Here is a 26823-nt window from a genome sequence, read left to right as displayed (position 1 = left end):
GGTAAATGAGGAGGAGGGGGGATGTTGGGGCCAAAGCAGAGCAAAGACTGGGGAGAGCCTTTGAGCTGGGGTGTATTATAACAGCACCTCCGGAGTGGCCAGAGGGTGAGGGTTTATGGGTTCACGTGTGACCCGCCTGATCCAAGAGTGCTAAAGGCAGCTAGCAACGTTGTTGGACGGGATGGAGAAGAGGCAGGGAGGCCAGTTGGAAGGCTGTGGTCCCGGCGGGTTATACCTAGAAAGCCGTAGATACACACTGTCAAAAACAAAGAAACAGCTTTGCATTAGTGGTGCACCAATGATTCAAACCCTCACCATCTTCACTGCCCCGTGCAGTTTCCTCACATAGAAAGGAAAAACGCAAAGTTGGGGCTAGAATCTCCGCGTGGAATTCGGTCTGTGAAAGGAGAGTGGATATGGAGCCTGGATCCCGCCGTCCCGGGACAAGGAAATGTGCCCCCCCCCTCCCCGCCCCGACACCCACCACCTGTGGTCTCTGCAGAGACCGTGATCGTTAGTCCAAACAGCAGGGGGGAGGGGGGAGGTCTTCTAACCTGGCCCTAAGGTAATTTCTAAAAAGAAATACTTTAATAAATTTTTATTCCCATCCAAGGAAAGGCCAAGTGCCATGGATCCAGCTTTGGATCTCTTTGGAAAAGAGAATCTTCGGAATTCTTTGGAAAAGGGCCCAGCTGCGTTCCCAAGCAGCCCCGTCCATTCCGTCTTGTTCAGAAGATTCATTCTGACAGTGGAATATAATTAGAAATGGGCCGTTCTTCCCCAAACACACACGGCGCGCACGCACACACACAGGACCGTGAGGAAGTAGAATACAGCCCATCTTTCTGCAAAGAAACAACCGGTTCCCCGAAACCACCTCGTACTGGCGTCACCCAGGCCTGCGGGTGAGTTAGGAAAACAGGCGCCTTTGACCAGCTGGCTGGCCTTCTGCTCGCTGTCCCTGCACCCCTGATGAGGGCAGCTTCGGACGGCTCGTAATTGGTTCCAGGGATTCTCAGCCGCCCTGAGAACTGCCGTTCAAGCTGGAGCAGCGTTGTGATCAATCGAAGCTGACGGCGGTGAAGCGGTATTGACTTCCCCTTCCTAAACCGGGGAATCATTAGTCAAGAAAAGCATCTTTTAATTACTCCCAGGAAGAAAAAAAAAAAAATCTTTTTGGATGGATTCTGCAACAACTGCCATTTTTTTCCCAGTGCATTCGATATTAAATTTATTGTCTCAGGAGGGGAGAGGATGCCCTTCATCCCCCCCCCCCCCCTCGGTAATGGAGGTTTAATTCAGAGAAAGGAGCAGGGTAGAGGATATCGATGCCACGACAATTAACTACATCTGGGGTGGAATCAGAATTCCCCTCTCTAATTGCTATTGATATCATTTAAGCACACACTTAAAATATTGATTTTAAGTGCAGATGCTGAAGTAGGAGAGCGGCGGTGACAGTGGATGGAATTTACTAGATTTTAGGGGCCTAAGGAGGGGCAGCGGTAGGCTGTCTGTGGGGCGAGGACTCCGGGACGCTTGGCGTGCGAGTTGCGTATCGCACCATACGCTGTGTTGTTGTGTGCGGTTGGGGTGTGGGGCCTACGGCAGCCAGGCAGGACTCTGGTCCCAGTGTTAGCACGCACGTTGTGACCATCGGGCGAAGTCAGGGAGCTCTTTGGTGACCCTTTCAAATCAAGGAATCATAGGCTCGGAGGCAGAGACATCAAGTGCACGTTTCTCGAGTGAATGAACAAACGAGCAAACGAGCGCATGGGGCAAAGCAGGAACGGGTCCGCTTGGAACCCACGTGTCCAGTGCTCTTGCTGACCTGAGCGTCGAAATTCCTCGCGCGTTCGTGGAGGAAATTGGGGCTCCCAGGTTCGCCAGCACGCGGCGAAGGCGTCCGTCCCTGCAGACCTCTGACATCTTCCCCTCCCCGGCCACGCGGTGGCTACTCTGCCTCACTGTGGTGTGTCCTTCTTCTCTATTCCTATTCCCCGTTCCACTTTGGAAGCTTTCCGGGTTGACTGCAGTGACGGCAATTTCCTAGCAGGGCCGAGCGGAGCCCTCCGGGACGTGGTCCTCGCGGCTGAAGCTGGACTCTGCTCGGCTGCCTGGTTTGTCTTCCCGACTCCCGTCTTAGGGTCTCAGCATCGAGGCATCTGGCCCGCGAGGGTGTGCAGGGACCGGTAGCCGTTTGCGTCCCGGGGCAGGTAGCCTATTTACACGGTGGTCTGAGAGCCAGCCAATTCGGTCTCGGAAATCAAAGGAGCCTGGACGTGTGTTTTCGGTGCTATAAAGAGCCCTTGGGAGAAGCTTGAACCCCAACTGAAATCCCCCTTCCTTCTGATCCCACTTGGAAGGGAGCCGCGTTGCTGATTTAGTATACACTCTGCTGCCTCTTTGAGCGTTCTTTTTCCTTCTGTCATTGTCACCTGCATGCCTCAACTCCCCTCTTGTCTTTAACCTATAAAAAGATGCCACCTTCGGGAGGAAGATTTGGGGCCGGACGTCAGAAATCTGCGTGGGAGAGCCCGGCCGCACACTTCCAGACGGAGCAAGTCTGCCCAGTGACACGAGTTCCGGTCCTTTTTGATTTGGGAACACGACTTTCATCTTATTTATGCACACGGAGATATTGATAAAGGGGAAATGTATCCAAACTGAAAATAATTGGATCCCCACCGTTAACTCTGAGATATTAAAAGCAGTACCACTTGGCCACGTCTTTGTCTCGTTAGGTTTGATCATAAGATCACAATGTAGTAATCTCGAGCTCAAATTTCTGGCATAAAGATGCACTGTTCCAAATGTGGCCTCAGGGAACACGAGTCCCCGCACAGCCCCAGGATTATCTCATCTTATTATTTTTCAACAGTTCTTGGCCCGCTGAGGTCAGTGTTTTGTCTCTTTTGAGTGTTCCTCTATGCTTGACACCTTTTCCTATTTTCTTTCTTTAAAAAAAAAAAAAAATGGGCAGGGGGAGGAATGGGGGGGGGGGAAGAAAGGACTCTGCCGTGATGACCAGAACCCATCTGTACTTGGGTGGCATCTGCTCCCCACATGTCACTTCCCTCATTAACAAGCAATTGAATTAATTAAATGCTACTCAGAACACGCATAACAAGCTACCGGCAGTGTCCAAATTAGCACTGATAATCAAGGATGATTTCCTTTATTATCCTGCTAAGTGGTGCACAGACTCTGATCTCCCTGTCTGCCCTCATCTATTTACATACCCCCAGCTTCTGCCTTTGGAAGCGGAGGTTATCTTACCTAGTTAATTTGCCACGATCACCAAGCATGGCGGATTGATGCCCTGCCCCCGCCGCCACCGCCACCGCGCGGCCCCCTCCCCGCCTGCCCTCCCCCAACCCCAGCCTTTGTATCTCAGGCTCACTGATAAATTAAAGGCCACCCCTGTGGTCTCTCAAGTGAGTAATAGAGGCAGAAATTTCATTTTGCAACTGGCTGATTTAATGATCCAAAGGGTAATTAATGGCCTGATTATCTTAATGTTAAATATGTCCGGCAGCAATTACTGTGACCTCCCGCTTGTCAAGGTCCGGGCTGTGCTCTTCCTTCAATTAAGTTCTCTGGGGCTTAATGGTATGAATAAACTCCTCTGATTCTATCATCCCGGACGGACGCAGAGGGTTCAGGGAGCTGGGGGCTCGTTTGGAGTTTTAATCAGCCTGTCTCCTACTCCGGCGATCAGAGTTAACAATTAGAGCAAGGACAGCTTAACTTTCTTCTTCCCCGTGCCCAGCGCACCACCACCCCCCCCCCCCGCCCCCCAACACCACGACGCACGCACTTTTGGGTTATTTTATTTTATTTTATTTATTTTGTCTTATTTGTTTCAGCGCTCTCAGGGAGAATCCTGTTTGTGGAGGAAGACGTTGCATTGCATGAGGCTCGTCTCTTCCGATATAAATTATCATGTGAGCGCTGTGGTTTTGCTGTTTGACAGGCTTAATTAATTGGCAGGAGCCCCCGAAAATGACAGTGCCACTAATTGCAACTCAGAGTGAATTTCTGTCATCGTGGTGCGCCTGTCAGCGGGCATGCCCTGGCCCCAGCCGTCAGAGCGGCCGGCCCTCCCCGTCCAGGCGGGGACGGTATCCCCAGCGAGCGAGGACACAGGCACGCCGTCCGCGTGCAGGGGCGACGTTTACTGCCAATAAAGTGTATGTGGCCACAGCTCTGCAAACCCAACAGCTGCTCGGGGACCTCGGATTTTACTTCAGATGTTTTAGCGACGTCCCCCTAGCAGGCCGGCTTGGATTCAGACTCCGAGCACCATAACTCACTTCGCACCCCTCCAAGACTGGACGGCCCTCATTAGCACGTTGCTAAATAATGCCTGAGTTTACCCGAGCTTTCCCCAGATCAGAAATATTCCACCATAAATATTAAGCCAATTAGGAAAACGTACAAACGAGAAGTGCTTTAACACTGCCTCAAACATAAATACCTATAGATTACAGTTGACAACAGATACAGCAGATCATCCAGTAATCCGCGGTCGGGGAGCGTGGTGGGAATGTGCCCTTGGTGGCAGTGGTCTCCGATGAAGGTATCGTTAAGGGACCGGCTCCAACTGTAAGAAAGGGGAATCGAAGAAGATTCTCCCGACGGCCAGGTGAAACGGGATCTGCCTTTCGCACGATAAGCGTACCTTACGTTTGCCTTTGAACCCAGGTGCACGAGAGACTGCTCTTGGCGTCTTACGGCCGCCTGCTGCACGTGATCCCCGGCTCTTTATTTGATCCCGCGGGAAACCAAATGTGTCCTGGGAGCCGGTTTTGCTCCCAGGGAGCTGTCTCGAGCTGAAAATCCCTATCGTGTACTCACTGAAATGTAGCAGTGGAGACAGTTAAGGGGTTTTTTTATTTCTAGGAAATGTCATTACCGCTGCCACATGAAAATGCAAACCCAGCAGCCTCTAGGTGTCCTGGGCACGCCTGAGCCTCTGTCCATTTGTGAGCGGATATAAGGGGATGGGATGTGAAGGTTAGCCTTTCGGGGTCTGAATTGCAGACCGCAGAAGACATTCTAAACGTGGGCCTGTAAATACTTTCTAAAACAGTTGCCTCTGCCTGGATCCCTGCAACAGCAGAGCGTTTTCCGAGGGGTCTTTTCTTTCAGTGTCGTTTTGATTATTTTGCACCGGAAACTTTCTGGCCCCTGAGGAACCTTTCTGCTTCGCGGCGCTGTGCGCTTTTCCTTAGCACGGAGCCATCCTGTGACACACGACGATCACCGTTTTCCAAGTTGAGGAAAACGCGGAGTTACTTACCGCCTCGAATCATCTGTGCAGGGTCGCACACAGGACTTCGGGAAAGATCTCTTGAATTCACGATCTGACCACTGACACCTGCTCGTGGTCCCTTCTTGCGACTCCTGTCTTTGCTCTCTCAGCCTCATGTGGCCAAATCTGGCGGCCAGTTGCGGCATCTAGAGATACTGGTGTCCCCTTCCTCTCTTCCCTTGGGCCCGGCTCACAGTCTTAAACTAGCGTGGTGTTTCCGTGTGTATGTGTTACTCATGTAAAGGTGTAATACGTGATACTCTAACTGCCATTTATCTCCACTCCTGAAGTCCAGTGGCCTTGCTTACGTAACTTAGGTATAAAAAAGCATCATCCACTTTAGTTTTTTGCATTCATGTGGCAGACATGATCTCTTAAGTCATGCAGCCATGATTCTAAAGTCTTAATTCTCTGCAGTTGGTGCTAATCCCAAGAGCTTCTACAGAAAACAGGGCTGAGAGCTCTAAATATCAGAATCAGCCACCATAGATGTGTGGTTCGAGCCCTGCCTTTTCACGTAACTACATCCTCTCCCTGCCCAAACCTCCCTCTGTTCATGCCCCTGCCCCAGTGTTGCCTGTTGAAAACGTTTGGCTTGTATTTAAAGAAACAAACAAACATGGGGCGCCTGGGTGGCTCAGTCGGTTGAGCGTTCGACTTCGGCTCAGGTCGCGATCTCACAGTTCATGAGTTCGAGCCCCACGTCGGGCTCTGTGCTGACAGCTCAGAGCCTGGAGCCTGCTTCACATTCTTTGTCTCCCTCCCTCTCTGCCCCTTCCCTGCTCATGCTGTGTCTCTCTCTGTCTCAAAAATAAGTAAACATTAAAGAAAATAAAAATAAAAAAATAAAAAATAAATAAAAAAACAAACAAACCACAATCCTATTTGTTATCTGCATGATGAAATGCACAGGCAGGCCAGAAGATTTCTGGTTTGGGTTCCATGACCGGCATCTTCTGAGATTTTTGATTTAAGACAAAACAAGAAGGCATGTTCTCATTTCTAAAATGAAACTCGTCATTATTTCCACCCACTTGGTCATGTACATTTAATGCTCAAAGAAAACAATATTTATGAAGTCTCCTGGGTTCCATTTTATCTGGAAGACAGAATCAGCTTTATACCTGGGTCCTACGGGCTGATAGAGACAAGTGGCCCATGCCCTCTCGGGTGCTGGCAAGGGTCTGCTGATGTAGAAGATACGGTTCATGTTTATTTTGCTTTATGTCTATAGAGCGGTTTATTGTAGCATCGATATCACCCAGAGGTGCATGTCTTTGGACCCTGCCCCACACCTACCCAATCAGTATCCCTGGGGTAGGGCCCAGCGATGTGCTTTCACTCTCTAGGAGATTCTTATGCACATTAAAATTTGAGAAGCATCGGTCTACACCTCCACCAAGCAGCATAAGTAGATATCCACAACCCTGCCTGGAGTCCACTCCCTGTCTTAGCCCAAGTGCCTGGAATTCATTCCTTACATCTTGAGACCCAAGTGTCTACCCTTTTTCTTTACCAGATGCTTGTCTGCTCTAGCATATCCAGTATGCCAACCCAGCAGATGCTACTACCCAGGGAGAAGATCTCTGTGTCTGGCCCCAGTACAAGGGGATTATACACTATGATCAAATGTCATTTTCCCCAGAAATGCAAGGTTGGTTCAACACACAGAAATCAGTCGAGGTAGGGCCACCTGGGTAGCTCAGTCGGCTAAGCGTCCGACTCTTTATTTCAGCTCAGGTCACGATCGCACGGTTCATGGGACAGAGCCCCACGGCGCAGAGACTGCTTGGGATTCTCTCTCTCCCTCTGCCCCTTCCTTCCTTACGCTTTCTCTCCTCTCCAAGTAAATAAATAAACTTAAAAAAAAAAAAAATCAATGGATGTAACACACTACATTAATAGAATAAAGGACACAAAGTACATGATCATTTCAAGAAATTCAGAAAATAAGTCCAACAGAATTCAGTACCCTATCATGATATAAACACTCAGCAAACTGGGAATAAAAAGGAACGTCCTCAGCCTGCATCTGTGAGAAGCCCACACCTAACATCCTGCTTAATGATAGTGTCCTGAAGGCTTTCCCCCTAGGGTCAGGAAGAAGGCAAGGATGTCTACTGTCTCAACTTCTGTTCAACATTTTGCTAAAAGTTCAACCCAGGGAATTAGGCCAGAAAAAGAAACCAAAGCCATCCGGATCATAAAGGAAGAAGTAAAACTACTTCTCTTTGCAGATGACATGATCTTGTATATAGGAAATCTCAAGGAATGTACAGTGAACTATTAGAGCTAGTAAGTGAGTTCAGCAAGAGTGAAAAGTACAGAATCAACATACAAAACTCAATTGTAATTCTGTACACTTACAATGAAAATCCAAAATAAAATTAAGAATAAAATTTCACTTATAGCATCAAAAAGAATAATATAGTTAGAATAAGTTAGCCTGTGTACTGACAATTTAAAGAGATCATTGAAAGAGATTAAAGAAGACCTAAGTAATTGACAAGATATCCCATGTTCATGGACTAGAAGACTTAATATTCTTAAGATATCAATACTCCTCAAATTGATACATAGATTCAACTCAAAATCTCTGCTTTTTTTTTTTTTTTTTTTTTTAAGAAATGGACAAGCTGATCGTATAGCATATATGGAAATACAAGAGACCCCCAGACAGGCAAAACACTCTTGAAAAAGATAACAAAGTTGGAGGACACACACAACACAATTTCAAAACTTACTACAGAACTAAAGTAATCTAAGGCTGTGTGATATTGGCCTGCGCATAGACATACAGATCAACAGAACAGAGCTGACTGTTTTGAAATAACCCATACATCTGCGATCAGTTGATTTTTTAACAAAGGTGCCAAGAACATTCAATGGAAAGAAACAGCCTTGACAACTGATTATCCACACGCAAAAGAATGAAGTTAGAACTCTGTCTCATGCCATCTACCAAAAAAGTTAGGTCCAAATGAATCAAAGACTTAAAACTGAAACTATAAAACTTTCAGAAGAAAACATGGATAAATCTTTGTGACCGTGGATTTGGCAGTGGTTTCCTAGATACAACACCTCTAGTACAAGCAAAAGAAGGAAAAATAGATTGGACTTCATTGAAATTAAAAGTCTCAAGCTTCAAAGGACAATATCAAGCAAGTGAAAAGACGACACACAGAATGGGTGATGATATTTAAAAACCGTATATCTAATAAGGTCTAGTATCCAGATCATATAAACAGTGTTTACAACTCAACCATAAGAAGACAACCCAATTTTTAAATGTGCAAAAGACTCTGAAGAGACATTTCTCTAAGCAAGATAGACAAATAGCCAGTAAACTCATGAGAAGATGCCAGACATCCTCACTTCCTAGGGAAATGGCAGTCAAACCCATACTGAGATATACTTTACACCCACTAAGGATGACCTTACTCAAGAAGATGGACAGTGGTGGGTGTTGGCAAGGATGCAGAGAAATTGGAACACGCATACACTGTCGGTGGGAATAGTCAATGGCACAGTGCCTTGGAAAATAGCCTGGCAGTTTCTCAAAAAGTTAAACAGAAGAGTTACCACGTGACCAAGCAGTTCTTCTCCTAGGTGCGTACCTAAGAGAAATGCACACATGTCCATACAAAAATTCGTACATGTGTGTTTGTAGAAGCGTTTTTCATAATAGCCAGAAAGTGAAAACACCAAAGGTCGGTCAACAAAATATGGCCTGTCTATACAATGGAATGTTATTCAGGCATAAAAAGGAATAAAGGACCTTACGTGCTACAACTTGGGTGAACCTTGAAAACATCGTGTTTGGTGAAAGGAGCCAGACAGACACCAGAGGCCATGCATTAAATGATTCTGTTTATATGGGACCACCAGAATGGGCCAATCCATGGAGACAGAAGGTAAATTCGTGCTTAGGGGGGTCTGGGTGAGGCAGGGCAATGAGCTACAGGGAGTGACTTCATTTGGGGGATACTGAAAAGGACCCGTATGTCCATGGTGGCGTTGGCAGTATAACTTTGTAAATATACTAAAAAACCACCGGATTATACACATTTAAAGGATGAATTTGATGGCATTGTAAATTATGTCAATGAAAACAAAAAGATGAGAAGGAATTTCACAGGAGACAGGTGGAGCAGGACATTCCACAAAGACTGTGGGCCAAGGTGCGGAACTACGTGTGGGGGAAAGGTTGGCCCGATCGGTACGTCGGCCCCTCGTTTGGCACGGGGTCCCATGGAGGAGTCTGTCCGGTGCAGTGCTCTGGGCAGTGGTCATACTTCAGCCGGAACCTGTGCCCATGGAAGGATAGTCCAGAGGTGAGTGAGACCAGGTTGAAGAAGGCGGTGCCTCGCGTCCAGGTGCACGAGTGAGCCGGAATCCTGGACCATCCCTGCCAGGGCTCCGGGGGGGAGCCTGTGAGAGGCCAGGCCCGGCCCGGCCATTGCGTCACAGAACCCACACGACAAACCGACATCATTCTCCGTCATGATAGACGAGGAGCTGGCCTGAGTGCAGGAGCCGGAATCTGGCCCAGGTCCCGCTGGTGGCAGGACCCTTCCTGCGAGGTGGAGTCAGACCAAAAGGACCCAGGAGGGTCCCGCCGTATGCACTCATACCCAAGCTGAATGTGGGTGCTGGGACAGGCAGGCATACACAGTGCTGACTAGTTTTCTTCCTTGGGCTGTAGGACAATGGCCGAGGCCATTAATGGACTAGCAGAGCAAACAAGGTAACTTCAGTCACGAGATCCCGACGGATCGATTTTGTGCCAGTAAAGGTAAAGCTGACCAGGTGGTGGTTAAGCCAGGGACGGGGCCCAGCCAGGCCTGTCCTGTCGTGGCTTTGGAGCAGCATCTCTGGGCTCCGGGGGCCACACCCTCCAAAAGCAGCAGAACAGAGTCCTGATTTCTCCTGAGAAATTGCTTGTGGTCCCAGAGAGTGGGAACGGCAGTGGCAACACCATTAAATCTTCAAATAATGAAATTGTCATTTGTAACCGATACTAAATTTCACCAACCTGGGGGTCCAGAAGACGAATGTTGTCTGAAGTACACATCACTCCGTCTTAGGGACTCGCTCCTATAAAAAGCATCCCTAATGCTGATGATCTGATACAAATGACCATGGAGAACAAATACATAATCATGGTAACTTACCCGTGACTTTCTCCTCAAGGACCTCCAAGTGCTGCCCCGTATGTTTTCACATGGGTCCTCACGATCTCAATGAAACTGGAAGATATCTGCTTAAAATCAGAGAAGAGGAAAAAACTGGGGCACCTGGGTGGCTCAGTAGGTTAAACGTCTGCCTTCAGCTCAGGTCACGATCTCACGGTTTGTGGGTTCGAGCCCCGCGTCGGGCTCTGTGCTGACAGCTCAGAGCCTGGAGCCTGCTTCAGATTCTGTGTCTCTCTCTCTCTCTGTCTTACCCTCCCCTGCTCACACTCTCTCTGTCTCTCTCTCTCTCTCTCTCAAAAATAAACATTAAAAAAATTAAAATCAGAGAAGAGGATCCCCCCCCCCCCACCATGTGTGCAAAATGACTCATCTGTAATCTGATCCAGCCTTGGAGCAGGACTAGCTCACGGACTTGACATCTGGAGGCCCTGTAAGAGAAGTCTACCGCATGGCTTCTGAGCGTGGAATGCTGTCAACAGCCGACCACAGCCTCAGGCCATGCCTTCCCACTGCTCCAGTGGTTTTCAGGCCAGGAAACATTTGGAATTGACCATGGGGCAGGGTATAAGGCTGGGGGGCTGGGATGCTAAAGTCCGAACAGGAGGAATTGCTTTACCCACAGTGACTGTAGCCCCTGTGCTGAGGAGAATGAGGAAGAGCCAGCCGCAAAGTAAATCCGCGCTGCTCAGAAGGAGCTGAAGCAGCCCTCCCCTGCAGACCTTTGGGGTTCTTTCCAAGCCCTCCAACAGAGGGCTCCAGGAAGCCAGCACCCTTCCCCGGAGATTTCTCCTCCGTGGGGGCAGTGGATGAACTGACAGAGACGAACACGTTTTCGTTCTAGAAGGCCAAACTGCACCTTTCTAAATGCATTAAGTGAAATGAGTGTAATCGTGTGATGATACTCCATAAAGTTCCAGGGAAGCCATAGTAGGTGAACAGTAAAAAGGAAGTGGCCACCAAAAAGCCCCAGGGAGTATCGTCCAATGGAAGATTCCACACGCACAATAGAGTGAATGTCCGTTCTTGGAGAAGGAGACATGGCAGAGTCATGTGCCCCAGCTACGTACAGTTGTGTAGAATGCAGACTCATTTAAAAGCTCAGAAGACAGTTCAGGGAGGTGTAAGGCATAGAGCATCCTAAGACTTGTGTACGAAGCAGTGTTTCTGGGACAATAGGCGGTAAAAATGGAATCCAGATTCCATCAAGGGGGCTCTAATCTCGTGGGAACGGCGGACCCCATGCAGCTAGAGTAACACGAGACCAGCGAGCATGCTGACCAACCACAGCACAAATACAGATCAATGTACAGTTGCTGAAATTTGTAATAACAAGCAGACTTTGCCCCGGGAAAAGAGGTGGGATGTTATGTCATTCTCTGTCACAGGTGGCCTTACAGTTCAAAAAAAAATTACTTGTGATTTAAAAGTTCTCGTGCCCTCGCCGCAGTCCTATCTGCGACAGTTTTGTTTTTTGACGACCACATTTCATCTTGAGGGGTTTTTTTTGAATCCCCCCTCCCCCCTCCGGGATCGACCCTGTTTTCCAGAGTGCGACAAAAGCCCGTGGCAATGCCATGTAGGGAGCTGGCATCGGAGGATGATTTCGCCACCTGTCCCGGAGGCGACGGCTCCTCCCATAGGGAGTGAGGACGCCCCTTCCTGGACCCGCTTATAACAGAGCCGAGCACCCTGTCCAGATGGAGTAAATGCCAAGGGGGTCCGTATCTCTGCGAGCAGGAAGGTGGTGGTGAGGGCCTGAAATGGAATCATGGTGACGCTGAGGAGACCGTTTTCAAGATGGCAAGGCACCAAGTGCTAAGGAGCAGTGAGGAGAAACGTGCAGGAGTCGAAGGGCCGGGATGTTCTGTGAAGGAAAGAAGATTCAAAATGCCCAGTCAGGGGCACCTGGGCAGCTCAGCCGGTGAAGCATCCAGGGTAGCTCTTGATCTCAGCTCTGGTCTTGATCTCAGAACCATGAGTTCGAGCCCTGCGCTGGGCTCGGAGCTGGTCATGAAGCTACTAAAAATAAATAATGAAATAAAATGCCACCCAGCCGGGCTCACATGTTTGGTGATGACCGTGAATGTGCGGTCATATATAAAGGCCACTGCTTCTTACGCGATCATTGGGCTTACAAGAGTCTTCCCCAGGAAAGATCCTGTGGCCCAAAGCAAGGTTACTTCCAGGGTGGGCTTCATCCCCTCCCCCCCACACAGACCGTGGCCTCTGGCATCTCACCTCTCAAGTTCAGCACACCGAAGGCATCGAGGTCAGAAATAAACTGAACAGGTCCAAATGGCCTGGGGTCACCTGGAGCTCTGACCTAAGTAGGTAGGAAGGCTGGTGTTCATATACTACCTACAACCACCGGGAACGAGACCCATCGATGCCACAAAGGCCAGGTGCGCCCGGCCATCCACAGCCTTCTCACTTCCGGTGGCTCCTGGGGCAGGAGAGGCTGGCCCCTCGCTCGCTGTCCTAGGCAGCACTCCAGGCAGCCGGCACCTGGTTCTCCCTGTGGCCATGACACATGGCCTCTGTAGGTAGCACTTTACGCGGTCCTGCTACTTAGGTCTCGTTGTTGTCCCTCTGTTACAGCTGAGAACACACAGGCCGCACGGCAGGAGTCTGTGTCCAGGAACCCACAGCCCACGCTCTGAGCCTCAGTGCTTTGCTGCTGGGCTTTCGGGCTGGCGACTGAAAGGTGACCGCGTGTGACGCTGGACGGCAGTGAGACACGGTGTGCCGGCCGTCCGCGTCCACGGGACTCAGGACGTCAGCGAGGCGGTGTGTCCGTGCCTGAGTCCCTGCATCCCGCCCCCTCCAAAACGGGCGGCTTGGGGCAAAGGGCTCACTGCTTCCCACGCCCACCCCTGCCCCCTGGCACACCATCTTCTTTCCCATGCTTGGCGACCATAATGTGTCTGAGCACCCCAGACAACGGGTGGCCAAAAACACATCATCTGAAATGTTTATTTCATCTTTCAGGCTTAGCAAAACCAGACACGAGTGGTTCGTCTCAGAAGTCAGCGTGTCGTGTGGCGTGTTCTTACTTCCCCAGATGCCTGTGGGTCACACCTCCCTTCCTCGCGGTGAGGAACCACAGGTGTGCTGTGCAGAGTTTGCCTGGATGCCCACGTCCGCTTTGGGGAAGGGGGCACGGGTCCTCTGAGCGCTTTGTATGAGGAAAGAGCAGAAAAGAGGAACGTTTCGTGAAGTTATCGCAAATACTGATTTTGCTCAGAACCCCGGGCAAGGATGGCTCTTCTGACAGCAGGTCCTCGTGGGAAGAAAGCCTCCTGCGGGGCTGATGGAGTCGAGGAAAGGCCGGGAGACGTTGCGTGATGCCGGGAGAAGCTTCTGGAAGGCGATAAAGATACAACCAAGATAACGAGCATAATGGCTTTTCTCCTCGGTCTGTCGTAGACGCTGTAAATGGCAGCTCGGGAGGGGAGGGGACAGAAACAGTAAGCGGCTCTGGAAGAGGCCGAAGCTGGGTTCTGGGTCTCGAGCTTCCCTGTGCTGGCAGGTTCACAGACCAGACTCACACTCAGTCTTGTCGTCTGTAAGCTGGGAACCAGAGCGCCCGCCTCCTGGGTCGGGAAGCTCCGTGTGGAAGGGACACAGAGGTTCTGACTCGTCTCCGGTGGTGACATGGGATGTTGGTCAGATGACCTGTGGAAATAGACCAGTGGTTCTCAACGGGGGACAGGCCGAGGTGGGGGACATTTGGCACTGTCTGGAGACGTTGTCACACTGGAGCAGTGGCCGGCGGGGGGCGGGGGGGAACGGGGCTTCTGAACATCCTACGACATGTACGAGGGGCCCCACCACAGAGTTACCCAGCCCCAATGCCTGTACCACCAAGGCCACCACGCCCTGAGGACAGAACAGAGGCAGGCCGGGTTCCCTGTCCCGGCACCGTGGAAGGCTTTCTGGGAAGAAGCTTGTGCTTCTGAGGACCAGCCCTCAGAGCCTGGGACAGTCACTGCCTTACAAGCTTCTGTGGACTCGAGGCTGCCCACCCTCGAGGCTCCTGTGCAGGGCGCGTGAGCGGAAGCAGGACCAGCACTGGGCTCAGCAGGAGAGGGACCCGGGCAGGATGAGGGCCAGACCAGGCACCTTCGACCGTCCCTCCAGCCCGCCCTCTCTGGCCGCCTTGCTGCGGCCTCTAGCCTCTGGCTTGGTTGGTGGAAGGGTGTAAGTGGCCTCCAGCTCTTCCCCTGGGGGTAGGTCTAGGCCACCTGACCATCCCTTGGGCTGGGTCGCCCAAGACACTGGGCATTTTGACGGCCTCAAGTGGATAAGAGCACCGGCCCCTCCCGGCGGACCTACAGCTCCGAGATGGGCAGCGAGCATGTCCGAGGGGTGGCCGAACGGGGCCAGGAGGGGGCAGGCCACCCCCAGGTCATGGGCCACGCTCCAAGGGGGGGTGCTACAGCTGCAGGTGGAAGAGGGTCGTTCCAGGCAAAGGGAAGACCAGGCTTTGCTCCACAGTCCCTTCCGGCCCTCCTTTCCAAGCCCCCTGGAGTGCAGCCATGTTGCCAGACGAACCATATTTGCAAAGACATGCAGAGTCTTGATTAACCCCCCTTCCTCCCTTGAGTTCTCCAGGCGGGCAGCTGGCCAGCTGCCAAGGCCCCCGGAAAGGTGAGCTGGGCCGCTGCAGAGCCCTGCGTGCTGACCGCTGGCCGGGGCTCCCAGGCCGCTCCTCCCGTGTTCTCCCCAGGGCACCCGTGTGGGTGCCCTCCACCCAGGGCAGCCCGTGTGGGTGTCGTCCCTGAGCCCTGAGCCTGAGCCCTGAGCCCTGGGCCTGCCCTCCTCTGTAAGCGCAAACTGCCCCTGTTCCTAAATTCCCCAAGGCCCCTTCCGACAGTTCCCCTCACCTAAACCCCAGAGCGGGTCCCCGCAGGGAGGGCCTCAGATGACGCCAGCCGAGTGCCGACCCCCGTGTGTCCCTCAGGGCGGCCGGGGAGAGCGTCAGATGCCCCGGCCTGACCCGCGGGCCCCGGAGCCGGCAGAGACCGGAAGACAAGCCCAGCAGCGGGCTGCCTTGCCTCGGTGGCACCTTCTCGAGACGAGTGATGCCTGCAGACCGACAGTGAGGGGGCTCGTCCCCTCGAGGTGGCTCACGTTCAGGTGAGACGGGCACAGACGTTCCAGGCTGATCGCAGGCTCCCCAAAGAACCCCTGGCTTCCGCGGTGTCGAGAAGGCTCTGCCCCTGATGCGTTGCACGTGTGGTTTGGCGATCGCCGAGCCAGGTGTGGCGGAAGAACTTATTCACGCGCAGGGGGCACCTGCGTGGGCTTTGAGTTAGGAGCGTCGGCCACCCTGTTGTGGCGCGGGCTTGTTACTCCGCGATCCACTGGCTGAGCTTCGCTTCTGAAATGCTCTCCCCTCGTGGCCGGTTTTCATCTGGCTGTGAAGCAGCCATCAAAGAACGCTACCCTAAATGTTCTGCTCTCAGCCCGGAAGCCTTTGCTGACACGTCGCTAACGCCCCGTCGGCCTCTCGGGGACGGGGATGGTGTTTGGCCGGCCCGTGGGCAGTTGGGTGCTTATGGACAGAAGAAAAGGAACAACGCTTTTAACACCCGTTATTTACAGGGAAGCCCTGTTTCCCGGAGCGGGGGAGTGGGTCCAATCGTGGCCGGAAGGGTTCACCTAAGTAATCCTTTTAAAAGGGGCAGAGGGGGGGATCTCTGAGGCACCTGGGTGACTCAGTTAAGCATCCGACTTCGGCTCAGGTCGTGATCTCACGGTGCATGGGTTCGAGCCCCGCGTCGGCTCTGTGCTGACAGCTCAGAGCTTCTGTGTCTCCCTGTCTCTCTGTGCCTCCCCACCCTGCTCGCTCGCTCTCTCTCTCTCTCAAACATTACAAAAATTTGTTAAGTAAGTAAAAGGTGGGATCGTCCACGACTGCATTGTGTTGACTTTGAGAGCCCTGTCATAACCAGCTGGGCCACCTGATCTGTGAAAACCCAGGGCCCGTGTTCTAGAAGTGGTGTTAGCATGGCCTTCGAATGCCGAAATACTCCTCATCAGCTGCGATACTCCCTTTGCTGTTGAACATGAACTTTCAGGTCGCTGTGGCTCCCCCCCCCCAGCCCCCCGGTGTCTCTCCCCCTGGGAGTCTGTGCAGTGGCCGTCATGTGGGTGGCGTGCAGCCAGCAACATCCGTGTCACTGCTCGTCACCTCAGTGGGACGTGCTCCAAAGCTTGGCTGTGTGTCCTGACAGCCTCTGTGCTGACAGCTCGGAGCCTGGAGCTTCCGATTCTGTGTCTCCCTCTCTCTCTGCCTCACTCTCACTTGTGCTCTGTCTCTGTCTCTCAAAAATAAATAAATGTAAAAAAAAATTTTTTTTTAAGATTTTAATTCTAGTATAGTTAACATACAGTGTAATATTAGCTTCAGGTGTACAATACGGTGATTCAACACTTCCATACATCGCCTGGTGCTCATCATGACAGGTGCACTCTTTAATACCCGTCAACTATTTCTCCCATCCCCCAACCCATCTCCCCTCTGGTAACCAGCAGGTCTCTAGAGTTAAAGAGTCTGTTTTTCGGTTTGTCTCTCACTTTTTTTTTTTTTTTTTGCCTTTGCTCATTTGTTTTGTTTCTTTAATTCCACACATGAGTGAAATCATGTGATACTTGTCTTTCCCTAACTGACTTCTTTCTCTTAGCATTATACTTTCCAGTTCCATCCATGTTGTTGCAAGTGGCAAGATTTCATCCTTATAACTAAACAGTATTCCATCGTGTGGGTGCGTGTGTGTGTGTGTGTGTGTGTGTGTGTGTGTGTGTGTGTGTGTGTGTGTGTGTGAGATACCACATCCTTTTTATCCATCTATGGATGGTCACTCGGGCTGCTTCCATAATTTGACTATTGTAGATAATGCTGCAGTAAACATAGCAGTGCGTGTATCCCTTTGATTTAGCGTTTTCGTATTTTTGCAACAAATGACCCAGTAGTGCCATTACTGGACCATAGAGCAATTCTAATGTTAACCGTTGGAGGACCCTCCATACTGTTTTCCACGGTGGCTGCACCAGTTTGCATTCCCACCAACAGTACATGAGTCTTTTCTCCACATCCTCACCAACACCTGCTGTTTCTTGTGTTTCTGATTCCAGCCATTCTGACAGGTGTGCCGTGATATCTCTTTGTGGTTCTGATTGGCATTTCCCTGGTGATGAGTGATGCTGAGCATCTTTTCATGTGTCTGTTGGCCATCTGGACGTCTTCTTTGGAGAAGTGTCCGTTCTTATTTGGGTTTGTGTGTGTGTGTGTTGTGTTGCGAGTTCTTTATATATTTTGGATACTAACCCTTTAATTGGTTAAGTCATTGGCAAATGCGTTGTGTTGTGCAAGTTCTTTATATTTTGGATACTAACCCTTTAATTGGATAAGTCATTGGCAAATATCTTCTCCCATTCAGTAGGTTGCTTTTTATTAGTTTTGTTGATTATTTCCTCTGCTGTGCAAAAGCTTTTTATTTTGGTGTGGTCCCAGTGCTGGATCTTTGTTCTTATTTCTTTTGCCTCGGGAGACATATGTAGAAAAATGTTACCACCGCCAGCGTCAGAGACATTTCTGCCTGTGCTGTCTTCTAGGATTTTCCTGACTTCAGGTCTCACATTTAGGTCTTTCATCCATTTTGAATTTATTTTTGTGCTCGGTATAAGAAAGTGGTCCAATTTCTCTCTTTTGCATGTCGCAACTTTCCCAGCACCATTTGTTAAAGAGAATGTCTTTTTTCCTTCGAATATAATTTTCTGCTTTGTTGAAGATAGTTGACCATGTAATTGTGAGTTTATTTCTGGGTTTTCTACTCCATTCGATTGATCTATGTGTCTATTTTTGTGCCAGTACCATACTGTCTGAATGATTACAGCTGTGTAATAAATATAGCTTAAAGTCGGGAATGATGATGCCTCCAGTTCTGCGTTTCTTTTTCAAGATGGCTTTGGGGGCGCCTGGGCGGCTCAGTCGGTTGAGCATCTGACTCGATTTCGGCTCAGGTCATGATCTGACGGTTCATGAGATGGAGCCCCCCACGTCGGGCTCTGTGCTGACTGCAGGGAGCCCGCTTGGGATTCTCTCTCCCTCTCTGCCCTGCCTCCACTCTCATGCACACACATGCACACTCTCTCCCTCTCTCTCAAAATTAATAAATAAGCATTTACTTAAAAACCAAAAAAAAAAAAAAAAGATTGCCTTGACTATTCGGGATCTTTTGTGGCTCTGTATCAATTTTAGGATGATTTCTTCCAGTTCTGTGAAACATGCTAGTGGTATTTTGATGGAGGTTGCATTAAATGTGGAGATTGCTATGGGGAGTCGAAACATTTTAACAATATTTGTTCTTCCAACCCATGAGCGTAGAATGTCTTCCTTTTTGTGTGTGTCATCTTCCATTTCTTTCACCGGCATTTAATAGTTTCCAGAGTATAGGTCTTTCACCTCTTTGGTTAGATTTATTCCTACACATCTTATTTTTGATATATTTGTCAATTGCTTTTCTTAATTCTCTTTCTGCTGCTTCATTATTAGCGTATAGAAATGCAACAGATTTCTGCACATTGATTTTGTATCCTGTGACCTTACTGAATTTGTTTATCATTTTTAGTAGTTTTTTGGTGGACTCTTTAGGATTTTCTATATACAGTATCATGTCATCTGCAAACAGTGACAGTTTTACTTCTTCCTTACCAATTTGGACACCTTTTATATCTTTTTCTTGTCTGATTGCTGTGGCTCGGGCTTCCGATACTATGTCGAATAAAATTGTGAGAGTGGACGTTTTTGTCTCATGCCCGATCTTAGGGGAAAAGCTCTCAGTTTTTCACCATTCAGTAGGATGTTTGCTGTGAGTTTTCCATGTATGATCTTTACTATGTTGAGATATGTTGCCTCTAAACCTACTTTGTTACAACAAATTGGACAACCTGGGAGAAATCGATAAATACCTAGAAACGTATAACCCACCAAATCTGAAGCAGGAAGAAATAGAAAATTAGAACCAGCAAGGGGATTGAATCCATAATCAAAAAACTCCCAACAAACAAAAGTCCAAGACCAGATGGCTTCCCAGGGAAATTCTCCCAAACATTAAAAGAAGAGTTAATACCTATTCTTCTCAAACGATTCCAAAAAATAGAAGAAGGAAAACTTTCAAATTCATTCTGAGGTCAGTATCACTCTGATACCAAAACCAGATAAAGACAGCACAGAACAAGAGGAGTACAGGCCAATAGCCCTGATGAACATACATGCAGTCCTGTCATTGTTGACCACTATATACACCTGTGTGATTCATACCCCAGGACGTTCACTGTCATAATCCTTCCAGCTAATCTCTCTGTTAAGAAGCAGTCATGGACTTGATCTCTATCAGGACAGAATAGTTTTTGCCTGTTCTAGAGACTTCTGTAAATGGTATTATATGGCATGTACTTTTTTTGTGACTGACTTTTATCCCTCAAAAACTACACTGAAAAGTATTAGGGCTCTATCAGTGGTGGTTTTTTTTGTTTTTTTTTTTTTTTGTATGCTTTATTCTTTCAAAAGAATATCTGGAATATAGTTGCTCATCAAGCATGGTTTTTCCCATTTTGTAAATGTTTAATCGCCAAGATCTAAGAGCTTAGTGTATGTCGGATGCGTTCCTTGTGGATCTGCTTCAGAAGCTGAAGCCCAAGTTCAGACTCAGGTTCACCTGACCAAGGGTCAGCCCTTAGTTTATACTGACTTGTCACGTATCCTGGGCTGTCGGACCTCTTCTGTCCCTCAGTTGCCCTATCTGCAAGTAGCAATAATTATAATAGCTGCCCCATAGGATGGTTTTGAGAAGTAAGCGAGAAATACAGGGCTGAATACCTAGTCTTCTAAATACAGGTCAAAATTGTAGACAGATGTCATCTATTAGCTTTTGTTAGAAACGGGGAAAAATACTAAGAGTTCAGATACTTCGGGGTCTAGTTCAACAAGCTCATTTGAAAATTACAGTTGTGCACACAGTGTATTTGCTACAGTGTGCTGAGTCAAGTGATCAGCACGCTTCGTCAGTATCTCCCGTAACACCCAGTACTGCGCCAACCCCTTTGGGACAGACAAGAATATGTCTGAAAAGACAGTCCAATGACTTTCTTATGACATAATGTAAAATCATCCATGTTACTCTGTGCCGAGTTCTGTGTCTAAGACTCCGAGTGGCACGTATCTGAAGAAGAGAATAAAGTGACGTTTCTTCTCCGGTTCTGGGGAGGCAGCCTTGTCTCTTAGACATCCTCCTCATCCTTTGCAGCCTGCATGTTCTGAACCTGTGAGGTGGGACTCAGGAATCACGAGTGATTTTCCCATGTGGTCACAGAAGCCAAGGAGCAGTGGCCACTTGGGATGCAGATGTTCCGGATCACGGCCACCGGTCTTTCGGCGTCAGCCGTCGGTCTTAAACGCTGGCTGGTCCAGCGAAGGGAAGGGCGTGTTGTCTGTGTTCCTGTGAAATGGAGTGGCTCTTACTGAAATCACGTAATTAGCTTTCACATCAATGGGTAACAACTTACGGGTAAAGAAGATAGTTGCATTTTTTTAAATAATAATGCTTAGTGTTAGCCAGGGTTTCATAGACATGTACCCATGTTCCCCCCTTCGCCGCCGGCAAGAGTGAAAACTGGCAAAATCTTCCTGGAAGGAACTTGGCAATATGTATAAACAGCCTTCAAAATGACCTACTTCGTGGGGCACCTGGGTGGCTCAGTCGGTTGAGTGTCCAACTTTGGCTCAGGTTATGATTTCACAGTTCGTGAGTTCAGGCCCCACATCGGGCTCTGTGCTGACAGCTCAGAGCCTGGAACCTTCTTCGGATTCTGTCTCCCTCTCTCTGCCCCTCCCCCACCACACATTTGCATGTTCTCTCTCTCTCTAAAATAAATAAACATTAAAGAACTTTAAAAAAACACATGACATACTTTTTGAACTACCAGTATTTCTCACACTCATTCGAAACAAAGAGGCAGTGAGGAAGGAGTTCATTGCAAAGATATTCATGGCATTGTTGTTCCAAAGTTCAATTTTTTTTTAAGTTTATTTATTTTGAGAGAGAGCACAAGCAAGGGAGGGGCAGAGAGAGAGAAAGAGAGAGAGAATCTCAAGCAGGTTTGTGCTGTCAGCACAGAGCCCTTCGCAAGGCTCAGTCTCCCCGACTGTGAGATCATGACCTGAGCCGAAATCAAGAGTCAAATGTTTAACTTACTGAGCCACCCAGGTAACCCCCGAAGTTAAAAATTTTAAATAAAGCAGGATTCCAAAAAAGGTGATTAAATAAGTTATCATTTATTTTAGTATACAAATAAGATATCTATTTACGTAACATAAAATGCATGTATGAGTAAAGCATTTTGAAGACTTTAAAAATGATGCTACTAGGGGCACCTGGGTGGCTCAGTCGGTCATGCATCTGACTTCGGCTCAGGTCATGATCTCGCGGCTCATGAGCTCGAGCCCCACATCGGGCTCTGTGCTGACAGCTCAGAGCCTGGAGCCTGCTTCCGATTCTGTGTCTCCCTCTCTCTCTGCCCTTCCCCCACTCATGCTCTGTCTATACACGAGAGGAATGAAAACACACATCCACATGCCAACTTGTTCACCAGCGTTCACGGCAGCGTCCTGCATGTGGTCAAAAAGTGGAGACAAACCACATGTCCATCGGCCGAAGAACAAAGTGTGGTCTGCCTGCACAATGGACTGTTTCTCAGCCATATAGAGGGTGATGTACCGATTCATGCTCCAACATGAATGACCTCGAAAACACCATGCTAAGTGAGAGGCCGGTCACAAAGACCCCATATTGTATGATTCTGTTCGCGTGCAACGCCCAGGATAGGCTGCTGCACAGAGACAGACAATAGACTGGTGGTTACCAGGGGCTGGGGCAGGGGGAGGCGGGGGGAGGTGGGCAGTGACCCGTACTGGGAACAGGATCCCTCTGGACAGGACAGGGGCGGGGGGTGGGGGGGGAGGCGGACGAACGTGCCCTAAACTTGATTGTGGTGCTGGTTGCACAGCCGTGACAATGTAAAAACCCATTGAATTGTATGCTTTAAATGAGTGAATCCCCTGGTATGTGAATTACATCTCGATAAAGCCGTCAGTTAGATCAGGAAAAAAAAAAATATGCCACACATTTTCAGCGGGGAGAAAAATAAAAGGCAGCACGTTCTGAAGTTTTCAGTGAGGCCAGAAAAAAATCACGTTTCCCCGGCAAACAGTAACCGTTCACAGAGCACCGGGCATCGCCAGTGCAGAGACAGGGCCAGGCGGGAACAGCCGAGCCGCCGGGCTCTGAAGGCAGCACTGCTTAACGGCTTGGCGTCCGTGGCCTTATCCCCGCGGAGTCTGTGCGGAAGGTCAGAGCGCCACTCAAGGTCAACACGCGGGATTTCTGAAGCGTCCCGTGGGGTTCGGTTTGCGACAGCAGGAGGGACCTGCGAACCCTCTGGCACAGTCGTGCCCGAGTCAGAGCCCAGATGTGCGTCCAAGTGGCTTCCGGCTGCTCACCTCCCACCCTGGCCTCTGCAGGGGGCGTCCGCCCTGCACAAGGACAGGCTGAGGCTGCCCGGGGTGGGGGTCTGCCGGTCCAGCCGAGGAGACGGCCGGGATGTCGGGGCCTGACCGCGTGGGTATATACACCCAGCGCCTCCAGACCCGCACTGGAGCCGTGTTATCGAAACCCTGGCGTGTGTCCTGTTTGCGCTGGGGACACCAGCTCAGCGAACGCGGCGAGGCTCTGCTACGGGCCGGGGAGCTTGTGAGCCGAGCCACTGGGGGTGAAGCAGGAGGTACCACATCATCCACAGCTACCTGACTGCTAACGGCTTAGTGAGGCCATGTGGGTGAAGGAGTCCGGAAGAGATCGATTAAAGGTGAGAGTTTTAGTAACAGAATTAAAAAGAAAACCTGGCAGGGGGCGGGGGGAGGGGTGTTTCCTGGCATCTGACATCGCGGTGGAACTTCTCCGCTGTCCCGCCCTCCTGGGCCTCCTCCGAGCCCCCAGCCGCCTCCGCAGGCAGCGCAGGGTGGGTGTTGCGGCTCTGGGTGTCGGGGACGCCAAGTCGGAGACCTCAACTTTGAAAGCCAAGCCGGATTCTGGAATTATCCACCTTTGCCGAGCGAGAACTGAGAACTGGCCATCAATGCTGGTTTTCATGGCCTCGGTGATTCTCTTTCCAGTGGGCATCCCTGGCCATCTCTAGGAGCAAACTAAATACATACCCACAAGAGGAAAACAAAACAAAACAAAACATAACCTGTGGTTTTCCAGTGCTCAGAAACTGGTTTCTTCTCTCCGAGAGAACAGCCTTCCATTTTGCCCTCAGATTTCTCATGCATCATCACCGCTGTCTCTGCCAACACTCTCCAGACATGCAATGTGAGCTACGTAGCCTTTCGGATTTCCGAGCAGCTTTAACTGCTGTCCCTTGATAAATTGGTTGGAGCAGTGCAGTGCAAGCCTACCAAGAATTCTGCTTCTGCAGACTGCCTGCTTCTGAGTGCTGGCTCCCTCGCTCACTAGATGCGTGGCTCTGGGCAAGTCCGTTGGCCTCTCCAGACCTTGGTGTCCTTGTCTGTACCCTGGAGAGAAGAACGTCTGCTTCATAGGGGTGTTCATAGCTCTAGAAGCGTGTAAAACCCCTTTCGTAATACGTGGGTCCATAAGCTGTATATATGTATATCAACACCACCGGTGATCTCGAGGCCTTATAGGCCACCTGCCCGGACTCAAAGTCCTACGTGGCCACGGCTCTCCTGGGCCAGCAGAGCCTCCTCCCTCAGTCTATCTGCCCCTGACGACCACCACCTTCATTCCCCGGCCCCTTCCCCAAACACAGACCTGGCTCCACTATTGGCCGGGTGTTGTATGTATCTGCTGAATCGTTTCCGGGAAAAGTCAGAGCCACCAGCTTCCCGAAGGAACTCACGGCTGTGCCCAGAGAAGCCAGAGGGAGATTGTGGAGAAGGTTACAGACCTCCCTGGGAAGAGATAGCCCATGATTTTGGACTTCCAGACGGTCCTTTAGAATAGACCCTCCTTCCCATTAAAGATCCAGTGACGGTTTTCATTAGAAGTTTGCCCTGACGTCCTTGATAAGAAGTCCGCCCAAAGTAGTCCTTCCGTAGCAGCAGACTGAGAGAGAGCGTCTGGAGGAAGTGGAAACCCCAGACTTCCGGTGAGAATCTGCAGGTTCTTGGCCCGTTTGGGCCGCAGGTCAGTTAACTTCGGGTCACTCTGAAAAGGGAGGCGGTGAGCGGAAGATCACCAGGGAGCCCCCTTCCAGCTTGAAGAGTCTGCGGACCTCTCTCCTCTCCCTCCCCAGCCGTAATCCGCGACAGAAGGCTTCGACGTTTCTTTGGTGTGAGCGTAGAACAAGACACCGTGAGGGAGAGACTGTTCCGTGGCTCCGTGGGAAGCCCCTAACACTCTCTTCCGAAGGGGACAGCTTCTTCATGGGGTTAGCGCGCAAAGACACTGAGGTGCCCGCTCGCTGCACTGAGGTGCAGTCTGGAACGTCCCCGATCAGTTTCTACGTGACACGGCACAGGCTGCTCCTGCCTTTCAGAAGTCGGAACTCGGAGACTTCAGGTTCATTAAATACCAGAAAGGTCCGTTTGCTCTTACTAAGCGATAGTCGGCACAAAACCTAATGCCTACATGCAGTAGATATTTCTGAGCCACACGAAGCCAAAATACACGTGTAGAAAATTTGCGAAGCATAAACCAAACGACTTGAACGGCGGCCGAAACATGACTTTGGTGCAACCCCTTCTCTCAGATGGGTTTTTTTGTTGGCAGTTCCTGTTTTTCTTCGCCTGTCATCTCTGCCACGCACGTCAAGACTCGAGTCCCCTGTGAAAGGAGCCAGACGGAGAAGACCTACACAGCATGTCCGTTTCCGTGAGATGTCCGGAAGAGGTGAACATGCAGACACAGGAAGCAGACGAGTGGGGACTGGGCGTAGGGTCCAGGGCGGACTGCAGGCAGACCCGGGGCATCTTTTGGGGGCAACTGAGATGTTCTAAAGCAGTGATCGTCGCCCAGCTCTCTAGGTTTACTAAAAATCGTTGAATCGTATCCTGAACACAGGTGAATTTTATGGTTTGTAAACTACACCTCAATAAAGCTGTTGGGGGAGAAAAAAAGCCTTAGCACTGCCCTCCCCCACCCCGGGGGCTCTTGGTTTATTAAGAAAACCCAAGACAAAGAGGCAGCATCAATGAGGGCAAAGCCACAAAAGGGTCCCCTGCTGCAGTCGTAATAGTGACCCATATCCCAGCCTGTGATGAGAGGAAGGATCTCTTTTCCTTGGTTTTCAAAGCCTCTCATGTAAACATGGAAGCTGCTGGGGGCCTCTTTCTTCAGTGCTGGAAATGGCCTGCTGTCCCTCCGCGGGACCCCGCTGGGAACTCCCCACAGCACACTCTCCCCAACCTCGCAAACATGCCTCCCTCTCTGACCGCTCCCGGAGGGGCCTCCACCACCAAGAGCAGCCGTGCAAATGTCCTGTGCGTCAGGAAGACACCACCGCTGACTCTAGGTTTGAAAGCTCGTGTCAGGGTAGGTGGTTCAGAATCTGAAGTGTATTTGGGGAAGGAAAGCCTCCCAGGGGAGCCTCAGTGGGAAGGGCACAGCCGTGGCCGTGGGGCAGGTGGAGTCAAGGCGTCTTACGTGCACACACGGGCCTCAGGACACTGGGGGGGGGGGGCCCTCTGCTCTTCACCTAGACCCGTCCTCGTATACATATCACAGAAAGGTCTAGAAAGTGGAAATAAGATTCTTTTCACAATCATGAGAATATCATTATGTGGGGGTTTTTTTGTGGGTTTTCTTTTTTTAAGTCTTGAAAACACCTATTTCCTGAATGCTTCCAACACGGTCCATAAATCGGCCCAACCTTCTCAGCAAAGAACCAGGATGCCGTATCAAAGCCCTCTGATTTCCAAAATACACTCCTGTGAATTTTAATTCCAGCAAACGATGATAGATGTTTCTGGAAAAAGAGTTGTGTTTGACAACTGAAGTAAACGACATTCGAGCAGCTTCTTTACGATGCCTACAGCTTCCCAAACCAGTAAGGGGCGGAGGCTCTGGGCTGTAACATCCCGGCCAAACCCCCAGACTGCCTGGACAACAGAACACTTCCTGAAGAGATAGCCTACTAATGACCAAGGGCCGCGTTTTCGGAAGTGACGGTATTCTGTGGAGAGCTGAAAATGCAGACAGCCACATCCACACCTCTGTGATTCCA

At 50.1% G+C, this 26823-nt stretch overlaps 1 protein-coding gene and 1 long non-coding RNA gene across 17 annotated transcripts in view; one reads left to right on the top strand and one right to left on the bottom strand.

Annotated features, from left to right (window-relative positions):
* Positions 1-26823, top strand: part of AGAP1 (ArfGAP with GTPase domain, ankyrin repeat and PH domain 1) — a 546313-nt gene that overhangs the window by 488264 nt on the left and 31226 nt on the right. The window lies entirely within an intron of this gene.
* On the bottom strand, positions 11818-12851 carry LOC109264861 (uncharacterized). Its single transcript, XR_002078900.2, has 2 exons — positions 12751-12851; positions 11818-12376 (listed from the first exon to the last, which is right to left on the bottom strand). It is a non-coding gene; the product is annotated as an uncharacterized LOC109264861 (long non-coding RNA).

The sequence above is a fragment of the Panthera pardus genome, unplaced genomic scaffold, assembly GCF_024362965.1.
Source record: "Panthera pardus isolate Hobbes unplaced genomic scaffold, ASM2436296v1 HiC_scaffold_10, whole genome shotgun sequence".
Classification (NCBI taxonomy): Eukaryota; Metazoa; Chordata; class Mammalia; order Carnivora; family Felidae; genus Panthera; species Panthera pardus.
The sequence above is the reverse complement of the archived record's forward strand: the minus strand, read 5'-3'. Positions and strand labels throughout refer to the sequence as shown.